General features: G+C 48.9%; 1 long non-coding RNA gene across 1 annotated transcript; it reads left to right on the top strand.

The window, feature by feature from the left end:
- The first annotated feature begins 7,246 nt into the window (after nt 1–7,246).
- On the top strand, nt 7,247–12,191 carry LOC142921813 (uncharacterized). The gene is made up of 2 exons (XR_012939667.1): nt 7,247–7,317; nt 8,425–12,191. It is a non-coding gene; the product is annotated as an uncharacterized LOC142921813 (long non-coding RNA).
- The last annotated feature ends 7,479 nt before the right edge of the window (nt 12,192–19,670 follow it).

The raw sequence follows: 19,670 nt of genomic DNA, 5'->3' as shown, positions 1-19,670 counted from the left end.
AAGGCCCTGACCTGACCGTTACAAATGATAGCTCTAGCAATTCGGTTTATTATCATCGTCGTCATCATCATCACGTGGACCTTTAGAGCAGTTGACAAATACTCGACAACTCACGTTTCTCGAATGTGGAGGGGAAAACCAGAGGGCCCGGAAAAAAATCCACGCGACAAAAGGGACAGAGACAAAGTCTATACAGCAGCAGCAGCAGCGGGCATTAGGGTCGGCATGGAACCCACAACACCCAGACCCAGGGCTTGAACCCACGGTGTCAGCGTCTCTGACACGGCCATTATGAACCCACTGAGAGAGAGAGAGACCCAGACCCAGGGCTTGAACCCAGAGTCTCAGTGTCTCTGACACGGCCATTATGAACCCACTGAGAGAGAGAGACACCCAGACTCAGGGCTTGAACCCAGGGTCTCAGTGTCTCTGACACGGCCATTATCAACCCACTGAGAGAGACACCCAGACCCAGGGCTTGAACCCAGGGTGTCAGTGTCTCTGACACGGCCATTATGAACCCACTGAGAGAGACACCCAGACCCAGGGCTTGAACCCAGGGTCTCAGTGTCTCTGACACGGCCATTATGACCCCACTGAGAGAGAGACACCCAGACCCAGGGCTTGAACCCAGGGTGTCAGTGTCTCTGACACGGCCATTATGAACCCACTGAGAGAGAGAGACACCCAGACCCAGGGCTTGAACCCAGGGTGTCAGTGTCTCTGACACGGCCGTTATGAACCCACTGAGAGAGCGAGACACCCAGACCCAGGGCTTGAACCCAGGGTGTCAGTGCCTCTGACACGGCCGTTATGAACCCACTGAGAGAGCGAGACACCCAGACCCAGGGCTTGAACCCAGGGTGTCAGTGCCTCTGACACGGCCATTATGAACCCACTGAGAGAGAGAGAGACCCAGACCCAGGGCTTGAACCCAGAGTCTCAGTGTCTCTGACACGGCCATTATGAACCCACTGAGAGAGAGAGACACCCAGACTCAGGGCTTGAACCCAGGGTCTCAGTGTCTCTGACACGGCCATTATCAACCCACTGAGAGAGACACCCAGACCCAGGGCTTGAACCCAGGGTGTCAGTGTCTCTGACACGGCCATTATGAACCCACTGAGAGAGACACCCAGACCCAGGGCTTGAACCCAGGGTCTCAGTGTCTCTGACACGGCCATTATGACCCCACTGAGAGAGAGACACCCAGACCCAGGGCTTGAACCCAGGGTGTCAGTGTCTCTGACACGGCCATTATGAACCCACTGAGAGAGAGAGACACCCAGACCCAGGGCTTGAACCCAGGGTGTCAGTGTCTCTGACACGGCCGTTATGAACCCACTGAGAGAGCGAGACACCCAGACCCAGGGCTTGAACCCAGGGTGTCAGTGCCTCTGACACGGCCGTTATGAACCCACTGAGAGAGCGAGACACCCAGACCCAGGGCTTGAACCCAGGGTGTCAGTGCCTCTGACACGGCCATTATGAACCCACTGAGAGAGAGAGACACCCAGACCCAGGGCTTTAACCCAGGGTCTCAGTGTCTCTGACACAGCCATTATGAACCCACTGAGAGAGAGACACCCAGACCCAGGGCTTGAACCCAGGGTCTCACTGTCTCTGACACGGCCGTTATGAACCCACTGAGAGCGAGAGACACCCAGACCCAGGGCTTGAACCCAGGGTCTCAGTGTCTCTGACACGGCCATTATGAACCCACTGAGAAAGAGACACCCATACCCAGGGCTAGAACCCAGACTCTCAGTGTCTCCGACATGGCCATTATGAACCCACTGAGAGAGAGACACCCAGACCCAGGGCTTGAACCCAGGGTCTCAGTGTCTCTGACACAGCCATTATGAACCCACTGAGAGAGAGAGACACCCAGACCCAGGGCTTGAACCCAGGGTGTCAGTGTCTCTGACACGGCCGTTATGAACCCACTGAGAGAGAGACACCCAGACCCAGGGCTTGAACCCAGGGTGTCAGTGTCAATGACACGGCCGTTTTGAACCCACTGAGAGAGAGACACCCAGACCCAGGGCTTGAACCCAGGGTCTCAGTGTCTCTGACACGGCCATTATGAACCCACTGAGAGAGACACACAGACCCACGGCTTGAACTTAGGGTCTCAGTGTCTCTGACACGGCCATTATGAACCCACTGAGAGAGAGACACCCAGACCCAGGGCTTGAACCCACGGTCTCAGTGTCTCTGACACGGCCATATTGAACCCACTGAGAGAGAGAGACACCCAGAACCAGGGCTTGAACCCAGGGTCTCAGTGTCTCTGATACGGCCATTATGAACCCACATGAGAGAGTGACACCCAGACCCAGGGCTTGAACCCAGGGTGTCAGTGTCTCTGACACGGCCATTATGAACCCACTGAGAGAGAGAGACACCCAGACCCAGGGCTTGAACCCAAGGTGTCAGTGTCTCTGACAAGGCCATTATGAACCCACTGAGAGAGAGCCACCCAGACCCAGGGCTTGAACCCAGGGTCTCAGTGTCTCTGACACGGCCATTATGAACCCACTGAGAGAGAGAGACACCCAGACCCAGGGCTTGAACCCAGGGTCTCAGTGTCTCTGACACGGCCATTATGAACCCACTGAGAGAGAGACACCCAGACCCAGGGCTTGAACCCAGGGTGTCAGTGTCTCTGACACGGCCATTATGAACCCACTGAGAGACACCCAGACCCAGGGCTTAAACCCAGGGTGTCAGTGTCTCTGACACGGCCATTATGAACCCACTGAGAGAGACACCCAGACCCAGGGCTTGAACCCAGGGTGTCAGTGTCTCTGACACGACCATTATGAACCCACTGACTGATGTATTTATTAGAGATTTTTACATCTCTCATCAATGAGCTCCCAAAGTCAAAACACCAAAAACTCCCCCAACAACACCAAACACAACAACAACAACAACGCTTTTTTTTACTCATCCCGACAAACACACGCCTGTCTCTGCGTGTGTCTATGTGTGTGTCTGTGTGTGTTTACGTGTTTGTGTCTGTGTGTGTCTGTATCGGTGTGTGCGTGTCTCTGCGTGTGTCTGTGTGTCTGTGTCTCTGCGTGTGTCTATGTGTCTGTCTGTGTCTGTTTCGGTGTGTGTCTGTATCGGTATGTGTCTGTGTCTCTGCGTGGGTCTGTGTGTGTCTATTGGTGTGTGCGTGTGTGTCTATGTGTCTCTGCGTGTTTGTGTGTCTGTGTGTGTCTGTTTGTGTCTGTCACTTTTTAAGAAGGGGGACCGCTCAGACTGTAACAACTACAGGGGCATCTCACTCCTCAGTGTGCCGGGAAAGGTCCTTGCAAGGATTATTCAGCATCGCCTTGCCAGGCACGCTGAGGAGAGGCTTGCGGAGCCCCAATGCGGTTTCAGGATAGGGCGGTCCTGCACAGATGCCATATTTTCTGTCCGTCTGCTACAGCAGAGGTGTAGGGAATTCCAACAAGACCTAAATCTCTGCTTTATTGGCCTGGTCAAGGCCTATGATACCATCAGTAGGCCTGGGCTCTGGGTCGTTCTTCGTGCTTTTGGAGTACCTGACCCTCTGCTCACGATTATTAAGGACCTTCATGATGGTGAGCGGGCCCGGGTAAAACTACGTGACCGGGAGTCAGAGCCATTCCCTGTACACCTTGGGGTGCGACAGGGATGTCCTCTGGCTCCCACATTATTTAACATCTATTTTGACCACGTAGTTCGTGAAGCCTTCAATAGCTGTACCGGGGGAATCTCCATATGGTACAGATATAATGGGAGGCTAATCGATGCCCGGGTGCGGTCAAGGGATGGCTCCCTATTGCTCAACCACGTTATGTATGCAGATGATTTGGTAATAGCTGCTCAGTCAGAGGAGGAGTTGGAGACGCTGCTGCTGAGACTGGAGCGTGCCACTAAGAGGTGGGGCCTTACCATCAGCCCCACCAAAACTAAGCACCTGCCTGGGTATTTTGTACCATCGGACACTCCACCCCCACAACTCCCAATCGGTGATGGGACAGTTGTGGAGAGAGTGGAGAGTTTCCCATACCTGGGCAGTGTGCTTATGACTGGCTCCAGTTTAACAGCAGAGGTCTCACTCCGAATCAGTCGAGCGGCAATATCTTTTCATCGGTTGCGTAACGCTGTGTGGAAGCTACCTGGTCTGTCGCTCCGCACTAAGCTTCAGGTCTTCTCGGCCACGGTCATTCCCTCCCTTCTCTACGCTTGCGAAACGTGGACCCCCCTAATGGAACATCTTCGCCGGTTAGAAACATTTAGGCTGGCCTGCCTACGATCCATCCTGGGTTTAACCAGACTGGATTGTGTGAGGAGCTCACAAATCCTTGAAAGATCTGGGCAGGGTCCCATCGGTGAGCTCCTCCGGCAGGCAAGGCTGCGATGGCTGGGTCATGTAGCCCGCATGCCCAGCCACCGCATGCCGAAACAGCTTTTGTTTGGCCGGATTGAGGGGGCTGGGCGGGCGCGGCACGGGCTAGAGAAGAGATGGAGTGATGTGGTACAGGAGGACGTGGAGCTGAGTGGACTTGCCGATGACTGGTACCAGCGGTGTCAAGATCGGCCTCTGTGGAGGAGGCTCGTGAAGGATGCTACTGGGCAGTTGGAGGCAGTCGCCCTCCAACAACAACGGAGGGCGGAGGAGCGACGTTCACAACAACGAGCGGAGCGCCGGGTGGCTAAAGCACAGCAGGTTGGCACAGTAGGGGGCACAGGTGGTGCATCAGCCAGTCATCTCAGTCAGTCGACCCGTGGCACCTGGGTCTGCCCAGTGACCTCCTGCCAGCGGGCGTTCGACACTTCACGTGGCCTCACGGTGCACATAGCCTGGCACAAGCGTCGTGGTGACGTCACCGCCACTTAGTGGCGAATGGCGGTTGTTGTTGTTGTTGTTGTATCGGTGTGTGTCTGTACATTATAGACTGTCAGTGTTCAAATCTATATTGATTAAGTGATGTTAGGACAAAGTGTGTGTGTGTTTGGAAGTAACCTGTACAGAGAACTCGGGTGAGACCCGTTGTTCTTGTGATGCAGGTCAAAGGGTACTTTTGTGTTTCATGAAGCATCTGCCTCTGCAGCAACTCATCGTCTTTGAAATAGGGAGCACGGTCGGATCATTCATCAGTTACAAGGCATACCACTTGAAAGTTACACGTATAGGAGGAGGTACATTCTCTACAACACGAATTGTAGTTTTGTCTTACGTATTGACGTAGATTTTGTCTAACTCGGACTAGAAATTCTCCTTGCTGATTCACGTCTGGATGTTCATACCTCTCGCTTGAAGCAAACCCCACTGCTGTTGTTGAGATGCTGTGCACCAATAATGGTCCAACACATTGACGGCCTACAGGCCAGGAAAGTCACAACATTTACGGCACACGAAGGACGCATTCACGCAAGCGCCCCGTGCTCCGTTTTGAAGTTTTAAAATGAAACATCTTTGAATCGCGTTGTGTTTTGAATTAGATTATTGTTATTTCTTCATTAAAAGTTTATTTCATTTTACATCCGGAAGACTTCGTTGAGAAGGACATTTCGTGTGAATTTTCTCTCGTCGTTAAGTAGATGGCCTTGCCGGGGGTTCGGTTCGATGCGGACTTTCACCTGTTTGGGATTGCGGGATCGAGATAAGGCGACACGGAGCTGCTGGCCGTCTGTAGATCGATTCCAACGTAATCGAGCGTCTGTCCCTGCGCCTCCGTCGTTGGTACAGGGGGTGCGTGTCTCCGTTGTGGAGTTTCTGGATAATGTTTGGAATTGCCACAATTTTGACCGTGACACCAACATGCGTTGTGAATGACACAACATTATGTTTTACATCTGCCGTTTAGCAGACTGCGCATATTTTGGTGAATGTTACTGGGGTAGCCAGGTGTGCCTGTCGGATTTTAACCTGGAACGTCTGCAATGAATAGAGAATGTGCTACCACATTCTTGGTTCTTTCGGTAAAGTCACGTAAATAGAAAATAACAAAAACAAGAAAATTGGAAAATAATAAATTGATGAAAAGATGCCCATTGGTCGACTGAGATGACTGTGCCCCCCACTGTGTACACACACAGTGTACACACACACAGTGCACACACACACACACAGTGCACACACACACAGTGTACACACACACAGTGTACACACACAGTGCACACACACACAGTGTACACACACACAGAGTGTACACAATAATTTCAGTATATTTTTTGGTATACCCCTGTGAGCCATTCGGCTCTTGAATCAAGTGCAACCACAACAAACACAAACCCGAACAAGAAACACATCTTAAAGTGACTACTTTGTGTGACTCTGCAAACAGAAAATTCATGAAAAAAACAGCTAAATGTTCCTGAAAAAAGCACCGTACACCAACGCTGTGTGCTAAAAATCCCAGTGGGATGCAATGTCCACGTTGTTGTTGTTGCTGAGTTCAAGGGAGGGAGCAATGGAAAATGAATCTAAATCAACTTAAACTCCAATCCCGCTCTGTGACGTCACTACTCAGCATCACCTCATCGGTGTGAAACGCCAGAGGGAGGTGTCCCTCGCTAGTGACGTCATGTCACCAAGGTATTCACCCCTCCCCCGTTTACCGCGCTCTTGAACATGACGTCACCTCCGCTTGGGTCACTGCCGATATCGTTCCAGTGCCAATCCTTATTTGGGCAAAGCTACGCCCAGTGACTGGCGGCTCATTAACATAATGTGTTCGTTAAAGCCGTCGCGAGTTTTTTGCGACGGGTTCAGCACCCCACGACATATGGGACGGATAACATTAACATAATTTATTCATTCAATAACTTATTTATTTACGGAGCAGCTCATTGTGGGAGGAGCGTGTCTCGTACCCCGGATGTGACGTCATGTCACCTGCTGCCGCATGACGTCACGAGGTAACAGGAAGCTATCGCTTCCTGCACTGAAATCCGAGGTGAGAAATTTTCATTGCGATTGTGGTTGTTGTGGTGGTGGTAGTGGTGGTTGTTGTTGTTTACCAAGGTAGAGCCTCGCTCTCTCTCGTAGGGATGTCAGTTGAGTAGCAGCGAGCATGGGAATCGATGTCCAGGTTGGAACTTTACAACGCGGGGCCTTGCCACGCGGGGCCTTGCCTCCTGCCCTCGCCTGATTGCATTCACTTTAATTATCTCACTTAAGTTTAATTTGTCTTCACCCGGCTCACCACTTTGTAACTTTGTGTTATTGTAAATATTCACGCAGTTTTTATTTTCTTTTGTTAGCAGGCCAAGCCCGCTTGAGCTGCTATACCGCTCTTGTTATCAGAAGCAACCTGCCCACAACAACACAAGGTGAGGGTTTGTCAACGTGTGTGAATGTTTTGACTTAAAACTTTGGTGACTGCAGGAATTAATATTCTTGGTTCTTTCGGTAAAGTCACGTAGATAGAAAATTAAATGAAAATAAATGAAAAAATGTAAATAAAGCAAAAAAACTCACGTCGTTTTGATCGCAACACAGTGGTCTTTATTTAATGTAATTGTATTATCTGTTATTGTTATTTTCTATCTACGTAACTTTACCGAAAGAAACAAGAATACCTGTGTCAATGTCTATCGGTCAAAGACGCTAAACGGAGATACGCGCAAACTCCAAATATACAGCAGGCGTCAGGGTCGGGATCAAACCCACGACTTCCTGTATACCAGGTGAGGTAGTTAACGTCTCACCACGGAGAGAGACACGCAAACTCCAGTTAGCCTCGGCTATGTTCGTTGATCCTCAATTAATTACTTGGTGGAGTGAGGAAGCATTCATGCCAAGCAGATGAAGGTGGCCAGGCGTGATTCTAGACACGCCACCGCCTGTTTACCCAGTGACAGTGTACAGTTTGTGTTTGCAGTAACATCTATTAGCTCTGTTGAACACGGAGGTTATAGCATTACAATAGTTTACTTTTGTTTTCCTCTGGAACTCTTTATATGAATGGAAACAGGAAGTTAACACAGCACACACATTCAGCTGAAGTCGGAACTGTTCATCCCAGCATTCAAGGACATCTGAGCCTGGATTCACATGTCTAAGTTGCGATTGAACATTAATTTATGCATTTCTGCCTAACACAAATAGTATTGTTTTCACCACCCTTTGCTATGTCAGCTGAATTTAGCTCTCATAAATATTCCTTTTGTAGCCAGACAGCTGAAATTGTGTGCTCGGAGTTTTGGGTGGACATTCATTTTGAAGATACGAGGGCTTCCAGGCATGTTTATGACCGTTTGCCCTCTCATTGTGTGCCATAACAGCCCTGTGATGAATTTGGGACACTTCTTCACTACTTCATGAATATATGAATAAGTATAGACGTGTAAGTCACGTGTTACTGTGTATATATTCATTCCTCTGTGCCTCGATACTGACGTGTAGATGGTGTGGATATTATTTTTTTCTGTCTGCAGCTGACGCTGGTCTGCTGGAGCAAGGCACTCAGCGCAGCTCTGTACGACAAGGCAACAATGCGACCAGCGTGCATACAGCACGGATCGGACTGGAAATTTGACACGGCACCAGAGAACTCGCACGGGAGAGAAACCCTTCAAGTGCACTGTGTGTGGGAAGGCATTTGCATGGGCATCAGTTCTTGAGATCCACCAGAGAACACACACGGGAGAGAAACCCTTCAGGTGCACGGTGTGCGGGAAGGCATTTTCACAGTCATCACATCTGCAAAGACATCAGAGTACACACACAGGAGAGAAACCCTTCAAGTGCACTCTGTGCGGGAAGGCGTTTGCACAGTCCCCACATCTTCTAGTACACCAGAAAACACACACGGGAGAGAAACCCTTCAAGTGCAGTACGTGTGGGAAGGCGTTTGCACATTCATCTCCTCTTGTAGCACACCAGAGAACACACACGGGAGAAAAACCCTTCAAGTGCAGTGTGTGTGGGAAGGCATTTTCACGGTCATCTGTTGTTAAAAGGCACCTGAGAACACACAGAGGAGAGAAACCCTTCAAGTGTAATCTGTGCAGGATGGCGTTTGCACAGCAACAACATCTTCAAGTACACCAGAGAACACACACGGGAGAGAAACCCTTCAAGTGCACTCTGTGCGGGAAGCCGTTTGCACTTTCATCATCATCTTCAAGTACACCAGAGAACACACACGGGAGAGAAACCCTTCAAGTGCAGTGTGTGTGGGAATGCGTTTGCACGTTCATCTGCTCTTAAAAAACACCAGAGAACACACACAGGAGAGAAACCCTTCAGGTACACTCTGTGCGGGATGGCGTTTGCACAGTCATCACATCTTCAAGTACACCAGAGAACGCACAAGCATCAGAAGGTCCACAAGGAGTGGAGTCTGAAATCAGCTTGTGAAAGTCAAAGTGCCACAATAAGCCCATCCCTCATGAAATAAGAACCGAAAGAAAATCCCAGCTTGGAGACTTTTAAAGGTATCGAGGTGAAATATGAAGAGGTGATGGTGAAGAGGGAAGAAGTGATGGTGAAGAGCGAAGAAGTGAAGGTGAAATGTGAAGAAGTGATGGTGAAGAGCGAAGAAGTGAAGGTGAAATATGAAGATGAAGATTCAACTCCAAAATGGGACCTTCACATCGATGGAGGCAACGTGAAGCAGGAGGAGAATTCTGATTGAGGCAGAGCGAGGCAACTCCCAGCAGTTTGTGGAAGTGGAGGTGTGGGTGGACTTCCTCCAAGACAATACAAAGTCAGGTGGAGACCCGGTAGATGTGTAAACTTTGCGTTTTAATAATTGTGTTTTTTTATTTTATTTTGGGCACCGTTATAATATATGCCACAGGACCCGCACGAGCTTAATCCGGCACTGTCCGGGATACCGTTCCAGTGGCCAACCAGGCTGTTGAAAACACCGCGGGTGGAGTTGAGGGTGACGGTGGAGGACGCGAAGGGGGCGATTGATGCCGATGGCCGGCGGGGTGGTCATCCGAGAGGATGCCCAGTGGGGAGATGAAGCAATGAAATCGCTCCACGTGTCAGGCGCTGGGTGGATCACCGCACAGCGGCATCGTGGGAGGTTGCGACGGCACGGGGAGGTCTCTACCCGCTAGTGGATTGACCGTGGCTGATGGTGACGACGACGATGATGGATGTTGCTCACTCAACTCTGCGACTTACAGAACGCCGGAGACGCACGGCGATGTGCGGGGTGTTCAGCGGCACGGTGGAGCCGATGGCCTCCTTGCAGCCGCTGTACAGCTGACGCACGACGTGGAGCAGGGCAGGGAGCACGCTGTCCACTATGTCCTGTCAGCTGCCGCTCAGCTGACCCATAGCCTGCAGTAGGGCAGGGAGCGAGCTGTCCACTATGTCCTCACTGTGGCTACTGCACAGCTGACCCACAGCCTGCAGTAGGGCAGGGAGCACGCTGTCCACAATGGCCTCACTGTGGCTACTGCACAGCTGACCCGCAGCCTGCAGGAGAGGAGTCGGCGCGCTGTCCATGAGCCAGGACATCCCGTGGGGCCAGGCTGGGCCGCCCCTCTCCTGTCCGTCTGCGTGGCCGCTGGTGAACATCGGTCCCCAGGTGGCGACCGCTGCCGGTGGAGAGACGTCCTTCACGAGTCCCGAGTAGTTGTTGATCGTGGTGGTGGTGGTGGTGGCGTTGGACCCCACGCTGAGATCCTCCGAGGAGTTCCACCACCGGCTGCGTGAGCAGCAGAACCACAGTGAGCACAGCCATGAAGATTGCCACGCTGGTGGTGGTGGTGGTGGCGAAGTTCTCCGCAGACCTCGAAGTGGAGGAGCGGCGTGGGGCGAGGTGGTTGCCTCTCCCGGAGCCGACTCCACTCTGGTCGCTCCAATGGATACACCTTAGTCACAGGCCTTTAATGACAAGAATGTGAAGTTGAACACTCAGTTCCTAGGTTAAACCTGCATGGTGAGAGTGGCCAGTCTTTGTGGACCTGTGGGTTGGGTAGATCTCTAACCAGGAGCGAGAGCCAATAAGCTCCCAAGCATTCACTCGGTTTTAATCATTCCATTCTAGATTTGAAGCTTTCGTGACTGCAAGGATCCATACTCTTTGGTTCTATTCGGTAAAGTCACGTAGGTAAAAAGATAAAATAACAAAAATCACGACGTTTCAGCCACAACACAAGTGGCCTTCATCATGACAGCACGGTCCCTTCACCTGATGAAGGCCACTTGTGTTGTGGCTGAAACGTCGTGATTTTTGTTATTTAATTATTCCACTTATATGGTGCTTGCTTTATCGCCTCTGGCAATTCGGACTTTTGTATCTCGTCTCAGACACACGAAGAGCATCCCCAAGTAGCAGCTGCCCCTGTGTGGCACAAGGTGGTGGCCCTGCACCGGCCTGCATGTGGACAAGAGCCTGTCAGTAGGGGGCGATGGTTGATGTGGCATCTTAGTTGTGGAGTTTGTAGGCAATGTTTCGAATTTGATAAATTTTGACCCAGACGCCAGCATGCAATGGCCTACTCGTTTTGAATGACGCAACAATAGTACGTTGTACATACACTGTTAAGCAGACAGTGCGTATTTTTTAAAATATCTTCTTGTTAATGCGATGTAACCTGATGCAGTATATTTCAGTGCAGTAATTCAATTTAGAATGAATACTTGTCTGATTGTGTGCATACATGTAAAATTTTGTCTATAAGGGTCAAACATTGAATAAGTGATGTTAGGACAAAGTGTGTGTGTGTGTGTTTGGAAGTAACCTGTACAGAGAACTCAGGTGAGACTCATTGTTCTTGTGATACAGGTCAAAGGGTATTTTTGTGTTTTCAGGAAGCATCTCCCTCTGCAGCAATTCATCGTCTTTGAAATAAGGAGCATACTCGGATCATTAATCAGTTACGTGGCACACCACTCAAAGGTTACACATAGAGGAGGTTCATTCTCTGCAACACGAATTGTAGTTTTGTATTACGTGTTGACGTAGATTTTCTCGAACTAGGACATGAAATGCTCCTTGCTGATTCACGTCTGGATGTTCACGACCAAGAGTTGAAGCAAGCCTGACCACCTGCGGCGCCCCTCACAACCATTTGCGGCCTTGGGCCAGGAAAGTCACGAAAAAAATTGCACGCGAACGACGCCTCCACGCAAGCTCCCGATGCTCCGTCTTGAAGTTTGAAAATGAAACAGCTTTTAATTGTATTATGTTTTGAATTATATAGTTGTATTTCTTCATTAAAAGCTTATTCATTGAAAACGACATTTTGTGTGAGTTTTCTCTCATCGTTAAGTAGACGATGGCCTTGCCGGGGGTTTGGTTCGATGCGGACTATCACCTGGTAGGGATCGCGGGATCGAGATAAGGCGACACGGAGCTGCTGGCCGTCTGCAGATCGATTCCAACGTAATCGAGCATCTGTCCCTGCGCCTCCGTCGTTGGTACAGGGGGTGCGTGTCTCCGTTGTGGAGTTTCTGGATAGTGTTACTGGAATTGACACAATTTTGACCGTGACACCAACATACACAGTGGTTTGTTTTACATCTGCCGTTTAGCAGACTGCGCATGTTGTGGTGAATGTTACTGGGGTAGCCAGGTGTGCCTGTCGGATTTTAACCTTGAACCTCTGCAATAAATAGAGAATGTGCTACCACATTCTTGGTTCTTTCGGTAAAGTCACGTAGATAGAAAACAAGAAAATTGGAAAATAATAAATTGATGAAAAGATGCCCATTGGTCGACTGAGATGACTGTGCCCCCCACAGTGTACACACACACAGTGTATATACAACACAGTGCACAGACACACACAGTGCACACACACAGTGCACACACACACAGTGCACACACAGTGTGTGTACACACACTGTACACACACTGTACATTCACAGTGTACACGTACACACAGTGTGTACGTGTACACACACACAGTGCACACACAGCGTGTACGTACACAGTGTGTACACACAGTGTACACAATAGTTTCAGTTTATATATTTTGGTATACCCCTGTGAGCCATTCGGCTCTTGAATCAAGTGCAACCACAACAAACACAAAAACGAACAAGAAACACATCTTAAAGTGACTACTTTGTGTGACTGCAAACAGAAAATCCATGAATTAAAAACAGCAAAATATTCCTGAAAAAAGCACCGTACACCAACGCTGTGTGCTAAAAAAATCCCAGTGGGATGCAATGTCCACGTTGTTGTTGTTGCTGAGTTCAAGGGAGGGAGCAATGGAAAATGAATCTAAATCAACTTAAACTCCAATCCCGCTCTGTGACGTCACCACTCAGCATCACCTCATCGGCGTGAAACGCCAGGGGGAGGTGTACCTCGCCAGTGACGTCATGTCACCAAGGTATTCACCCCACCCCGTCTACCGCGCCCTTGAGCATGACGTCACCTCTGCCTGGGTCAACTTCCGTTATCTGTTCAAGTACAATCCTTATTTGGGCAAAGCTACGCCCGGTGACTGGCGGCTCATTAACATAATGTATTCGTGAAGGCCGTCGCGAGTTTATTGCGACGGGTTTCAGCACCCACGCCCCATCCCTCCACGTATGGGCCGGACTCATTAACATAATTTATTTAAATTAAGACCCGCTCGTTGCGGGAGGGGAGTGTCTTGTACCACTCAAGTGACGTCACCTCCTGCTGCCGCGTGACGTCACGAGGTAACAGGAATCTGCCGCTCCGCACGTGAACTGAAATCCGAGGTGAGAAATTCTCATCGCGGTTGTGGTGGTGGTGGTGGTTGTGGTGGTTGTTGTTTACCAAGGTAGAGCCTCGCTCTCTCTCGCTCGTAGGGATGTCACTTGAGTAGCAGTGAGCATGGGAATCGATGTCCAGGTTGGAACTTTACAGCGCGGGGCCTAGCCACGCGGGGCCTTGCCTCCTGCCCTCGCCTGATTGCGTTTACTTTAATTATCTCGCTTAAGTTTAATTTGTCTTCACCCGGCTCGCCACTTTGTAACTTTGTTTTTATTGTAAATATTCACGCAGTTTTTATTTTTTTTCACCAGGCCAAGCCCGCTTGAGCTGCTATACCGCTCTTGTTATCAGAAGCAACCTGCCCACAACAACACAAGGTGAGGCTTTGTCAACAGCGTGGTGGTGTTCACTCTAGACGCGTGGTGGTGTTCACTCTAGACATGTGGTGGTGTTCACTCTAGACGCGTGGCGGTGTTCACTCTAGACGCGTGGCGGTGTTCACTCTAGACGCGTGGCGGTGTTCACTCTAGACTCGGGGTGGTGTTCACCCTAGACGCGTGGCGGTGTTCACTCTAGACACGTGGCGGTGTTCACTCTAGACACTTGGTGGTGTTCACTCTAGACGCTTGGTGGTGTTCACTCTAGATGTGTAGTGGTGTTCACTCTAGACACGTGGCGGTGTTCACTCTAGACGCGTGGCGGTGTTCATTCTCTACGCGTAGAGGGGAGACCGGGGGATCGGGAAGGAAATCTACACGACCACGGGGAGAGAGACACGCAGCCTCGGCTGTGTTGATTGATCCTCAATTAACTACTTGGTGGAGTGAGGAAGCATTAATACTGAGCAGGTGAAGGTGGCCAGGCGTGGGTCTGGACACACCACCACCTGTGAACCATGCCAGTGTGTGACAGTGGTGGAACCAGTGGGGGTGGAGTTGCACGTGCCCCCCCAACGATCCGATCGAAATCCCTAATTTTGATAGGATCATTGGGGTTTATTAGTAACGAGCTTCACTACCAGGCTTCGCCCAGGACTTGGATTATTGTCTTTGATTAACTTCACATTCCCTTCTATTTCACTGAAAAACCCTGGAAAAAATTGATGCTTGCAAGAAAGAAAAAGCCGAAACAAATCAACTTACCTAAATCGGATGTTTTCACTCAAGGAAATTCAACCTTACCCCACTTCTACGTAAGGTCGATTTCGGCGACTCGGGAAGGGAATAATGACGTGGCGAGCTGAAAATAGTCACGTTCACTTAGAAATTCCAGACAGCGTAAGCTGTGCAAATTTTCACGACGCCAGAGCTCAGCGTTGGAGAGGTTTTTGCTGCTTCGCACAAACAAACAGATGGAATGTTCTGCTTCATATTTAAGATAGCAGTTCTACCCGTTCTTCGCACGGAGGATATGTATTGAACTCGGAGAATCCAATGGCTTCATCGGCCAGGAGCGAAGCGCCACCTAAAATCTCCCGGCACGCTGTTAACAGCTCTAAGCATTGCAGAGCGCTTAACTCAGAGGTGTTGCGGGTTGACGCCAGACACTTCATGGTCATTCCCCCCCCCAAAGAAAATACAAAAGACTATTTTTATATTTTGTTGCATTGTGTACAGTATGGAACATACCCACATGCCAAATTTCAAGTATGTGGCACGTTGGGAAGTATGCTAAACATTTCGAACAGACACACGTATCCACACATTTCCCTTTCATATATATAGATAAATCAGCATTTTGCGTCCCCCACTGCCACCGTGTGGCATATTATTACGTGCCAGGGACTCTATGAGAGGACAACAGTCCATAATTGGCAATAAGTAACGGCAAAGCAGTTGTGAGTCACAGAATTTTGCGCAGTTGCGTATACAGTACACGACTTCCCTGAAGGCAAACACCTTCAGTGAGCGCAATGCCGATCACACGCGTCGAATAAAAAGCAAGGGACAAGTCATTACGTACTAACAACTCCTTATTAACAACTCCTTACTTACTAACAACTCCTTACATACTAACAGCCCCTTACTAACGACTCCTTACTAACAACTCCTTACTTACTAACAACTACTTACTAACAACTCCTTACTTACTAACAACTCCTATCATTTTTCATTGCTGGAGGGGTTGCCCCCCCTACCTGAAAATCCTGGCTCCGCCTCTGAGTGTGTGACATTGTCAAGTTTGTGTTTGCAGTAAAGTCTATTAACTCTATTGAGCACGGAGGTTATATCAAAACAGTAGTTTAGTTTTGTTTTCCTCTGCAGCTCTTTGTAAGAATGGAGTCAGGAAGTTAACACAGCACACACGTGCAGCTGAAGTCAGCATTCAAGGACATCTGTGCCTGGCTTCACACCTCTAAGTTGCGATTGAACATTAATTTATGCATTTCTGCATAACACAAACAGTATTATTTAAACACCCTTTGCTATGTCAGCTGAATTTAGCTTTCAAAAATATTCCTTTTGTAGCCAGACAGCTGAAATTGTGTGCTCGGAGTTTTTGGTGAACATTCATTTTGAAGATACGAGGGCTTCCAGGCATGTTTATAACCATTTGCCCTCTCATTGTGTGCCATAACAGCCCGTGTGATGAATTTGGGACACTTTTCCACTATATCATGAATATATGAATAAGTATAGACGTGTTAGTCACGTGTGACTGTATATATGCATTCCTCTGTGCATCGATACTGACGTGTAGATGGTGTGGATATTATTTTTTTCTGTCTGCCGCTGACGCTTCCTCTGACGCTTCCTCTGCAGAATTGGTCTGATGGAGCAAAGGCGCTCAGCGCAGCTCGGTATGACAAGTCAACAATGCGACCAGTGTGCATACAGCACGGATCGTACTGGAGATTTGACACGGCACCAGAGAACTCACACAGGAGAGAAACCCTTCAAGTGCAATGTGTGTGGGAAGGCGTTTGCACATTCATCTAATCTTGTAGAACACCAGAGAACACACACAGGAGAGAAACCCTTCAAGTGCAGTGTGTGTGGGAAGGCATTTGCACATTCATCTGCTCTTGTAGCACACCAGAGAACACACACGGGAGAGAAACCCTTCAAGTGCAGTGTGTGTGGGAAGGCGTTTGCACATTCATCTACTCTTGTAGAACACCAGAAAACACACACGGGAGAGAACCCCTTCAAGTGCAGTGTGTGTGGGAAGGCGTTTGCACAGTCATCTGTTCTTAAAAAACACCAGAGAACATACACGGGAGAGAAACCCTTCAAGTGCAGTGTGTGTGGGAAGGCGTTTGCACAGTCATCTCCTCTTGTAACACACCAGAGAACACACACGGGAGAGAAACCCTTCAAGTGCAGTGTGTGCGTGAAGGCGTTTGCAAAGTCATCTGCTCTTGTAGAACACCAGAGAACACACATGGGAGAGAAACCCTTCAAGTGCACTCCGTGCGGGATAGCGTTTGCACAGCAACCACATCTTCAAGTACACCAGAGAACACAGAAGCATCAGAAGATCTGCAAGGGCTGGAGTCTGAAATCAGCTTGTGAAAGTCAAAGTGCCACAATAAGCCCATCCCTCATGAAACAAGAACCGGAAGAAAATCCCAGCTTGGACACTTTTAAAGTTATCGAGGTGAAATATGAAAGATGTGATGGTGAAGAGGGAAGAAGTGATGGTGAAGAGGGAAGAGGTGATGGTGAAGAGGGAAGAAGTGAAGGTGAAATGTGAAGATGAAGATTCAACTCCAAAATGGGATCTTCACATCGATGGAGGCAATGTGAAGCAGGAGGAGAATTCTGACTGTGAGGCAGAGCGAGGCAACTCCCAGCAGTTTGTGGAAATGGAGGTGTGGGTGGACTTCTTCCGAGACAATACAAAGTCAAGTGGAGACCCGGTAGATGTGTAAGCTTGAGACAATGTCGCTACAATAGATGCACCTTTGTCACAGGCCTTTAATGACAAGAATGTGAAGTTGAACACTCAATTCCTAGGTTCAACCTGCAGAGTAAGAGCGGCCAGTCTTTGTGGACCTGTGGGTTGGGTCAATCTCTCACCAGGAGCGAGAGCCAATAAGCTCCCAAGCATTCACGATGTTCTAATGATAATTGCTTTTACATGGTGCTTGCTTAATCGCCTCGGCAACTCGGAGTTTTGTATCTCGTCTGAAACGCTCGAAGAGCATCCCCAAGTAGCAGTTGCCCCTGTGTGGCACAAGGTGGTGGCCCTGCACCGGCCTGCATGTGAACAAGAGCCTGTCAGTAGGGGGCGATGATTGATGCGTCATCTCGGTTGTGTAGTTTGTAGGCAATCTTGATTCGAAGCTTTCGCGACTGCAGGAATCCACACTCTCTAGTTATTTCGGTGAAGTCATCACGTGGGTAGAAACATAACAGACCACGGCGTTTAGATCACAACACAAGCAATCGTCATCAGGTGGGACAACCACAGCAGCAAGAAGACGCTGAAGTAGGCACCTACTTCAGCGTCTTCTTCCTGCTGAAGTAGGCACCTATTTCAGCGTCTTCTTCCTGCTGTGGTTGTCCCACCTGATGACGATTGCTTGTGTTGCCATCGAAACGCCTTGATTTATTATTTGTAGCGTAATGTTTAGAATTTGTTACATTTTTACCCAGACGCCAGCATGCAACGGCCTACTCGTTTTGAATGACGCAACAATAGTATGTTGTACATACACTGTTAAGCAGACGGTGCGTATTTGTAAAATAACTTTTTGTTAATATGATTTAACGTGACGCAGTCAATTTCGCTGCAGTAATCAATGTTGTTAATATGCCCGTCAATGATTTAGAATGAATACTTGTCTGATTGTGCGCGTACATGTAACATTTTGTCTGAGGGTCACACATTGAATAAGTGATGTTAGGAGAAAGTGTGTGTGTGTGTTTTGGAAGTAACCTGGACAGAAAACTCGGGTGAGACCCGTTGTTCTTGTGATACAGGTCAAAGGGTACTTTTGTGTTTCACGAAGCGTCTGCCTCTGGAGCAACTCATTGTCTTTGAAATAGGGAGCACGCTCGGATCATTCATCATTTACAAGGCATACCACTTGAAAGTTACACGTATAGGAGGAGGTACATTCTCTACAACACGAATTATAATTTTGTCTTGCGTGTTGACGTAGATTTTGTCTAACTGGGACTAGAAATGCTCCTTGCTGATTCACGTCTGGATGTTCGTTACCATCGGTTGAAGCAAACCCCACTGCTGTTGTTGAGACGCTGTACACCAATAAGGGTCCAACACGTTGACGGCCTTCAGGCCAGGAAAGTCACAACATTTTCACACGAAGGACGCATTCACGCAAGTACCCCATGCTCCGTTTTGAAGTTTTAAAATGAAACATCTTTGAATTGTGTTGTGTTTTGAATTAGATTATTTTATTTATTCATTAAAAGCTTGTATCAATTTACATCTGGAAGACTTCATTGAAAAGGACATTTCGTGTGAATTTTCTCTCAACGTTAAGTAGATGGCCTTGCCGGGGGTTCGGTTCGATGTGGACTTTCACCTGTTTGGGATCGCGGGATTGAGATAAGGCGACACTGAGCTGACCGTGCGAGAAGACTGCCGTCTGCAGATCGATTCCAACGTAATCGAACGTCTGTCCCTGCGCCTCCGTCGTCCATGCAGGGGGTGCTTCGGTTTGCAGCGCCCCCTGCATGAAAACAACGGAAAGTGCAGCGCTCATCACAGATGAAAGTTGTGCGCTTATATTTAAAATGTTATTCTTTTATAAGGTGATGTTGAAATCGAAAAGTGTTTGGCCAGTTGATGATTTCAATCAGATTGATTCATTTATTATGAACCACATCCGAGCTTTTGTGGTCCTGTTGAGCTAAAGTTGGAAAAAGTCCGTGACTATAACTTCGCTCAATATTGTAAACGTGTTTCTGTTATTTAGTTATTGTTTAATACCAACTACTTCAGATAATGGGTTTCAAGATGTACTTGAATGGCACGTTCGTTGTTCCGGTGTTTAATGGCTTGGACGTCATGGCAAATGGCTTCCATCGATGTGGAAATCAATGGTGG

Source organism: Petromyzon marinus, unplaced genomic scaffold (assembly GCF_048934315.1).
Source record: "Petromyzon marinus isolate PM22_M1 ecotype Great Lakes invasive population unplaced genomic scaffold, UKy_Petmar_22M1.pri1.0 PM_G_Scaffold_9, whole genome shotgun sequence".
Taxonomy (NCBI): domain Eukaryota; kingdom Metazoa; phylum Chordata; class Hyperoartia; order Petromyzontiformes; family Petromyzontidae; genus Petromyzon; species Petromyzon marinus.
This window is presented reverse-complemented; position numbering and strand designations above follow the sequence as displayed.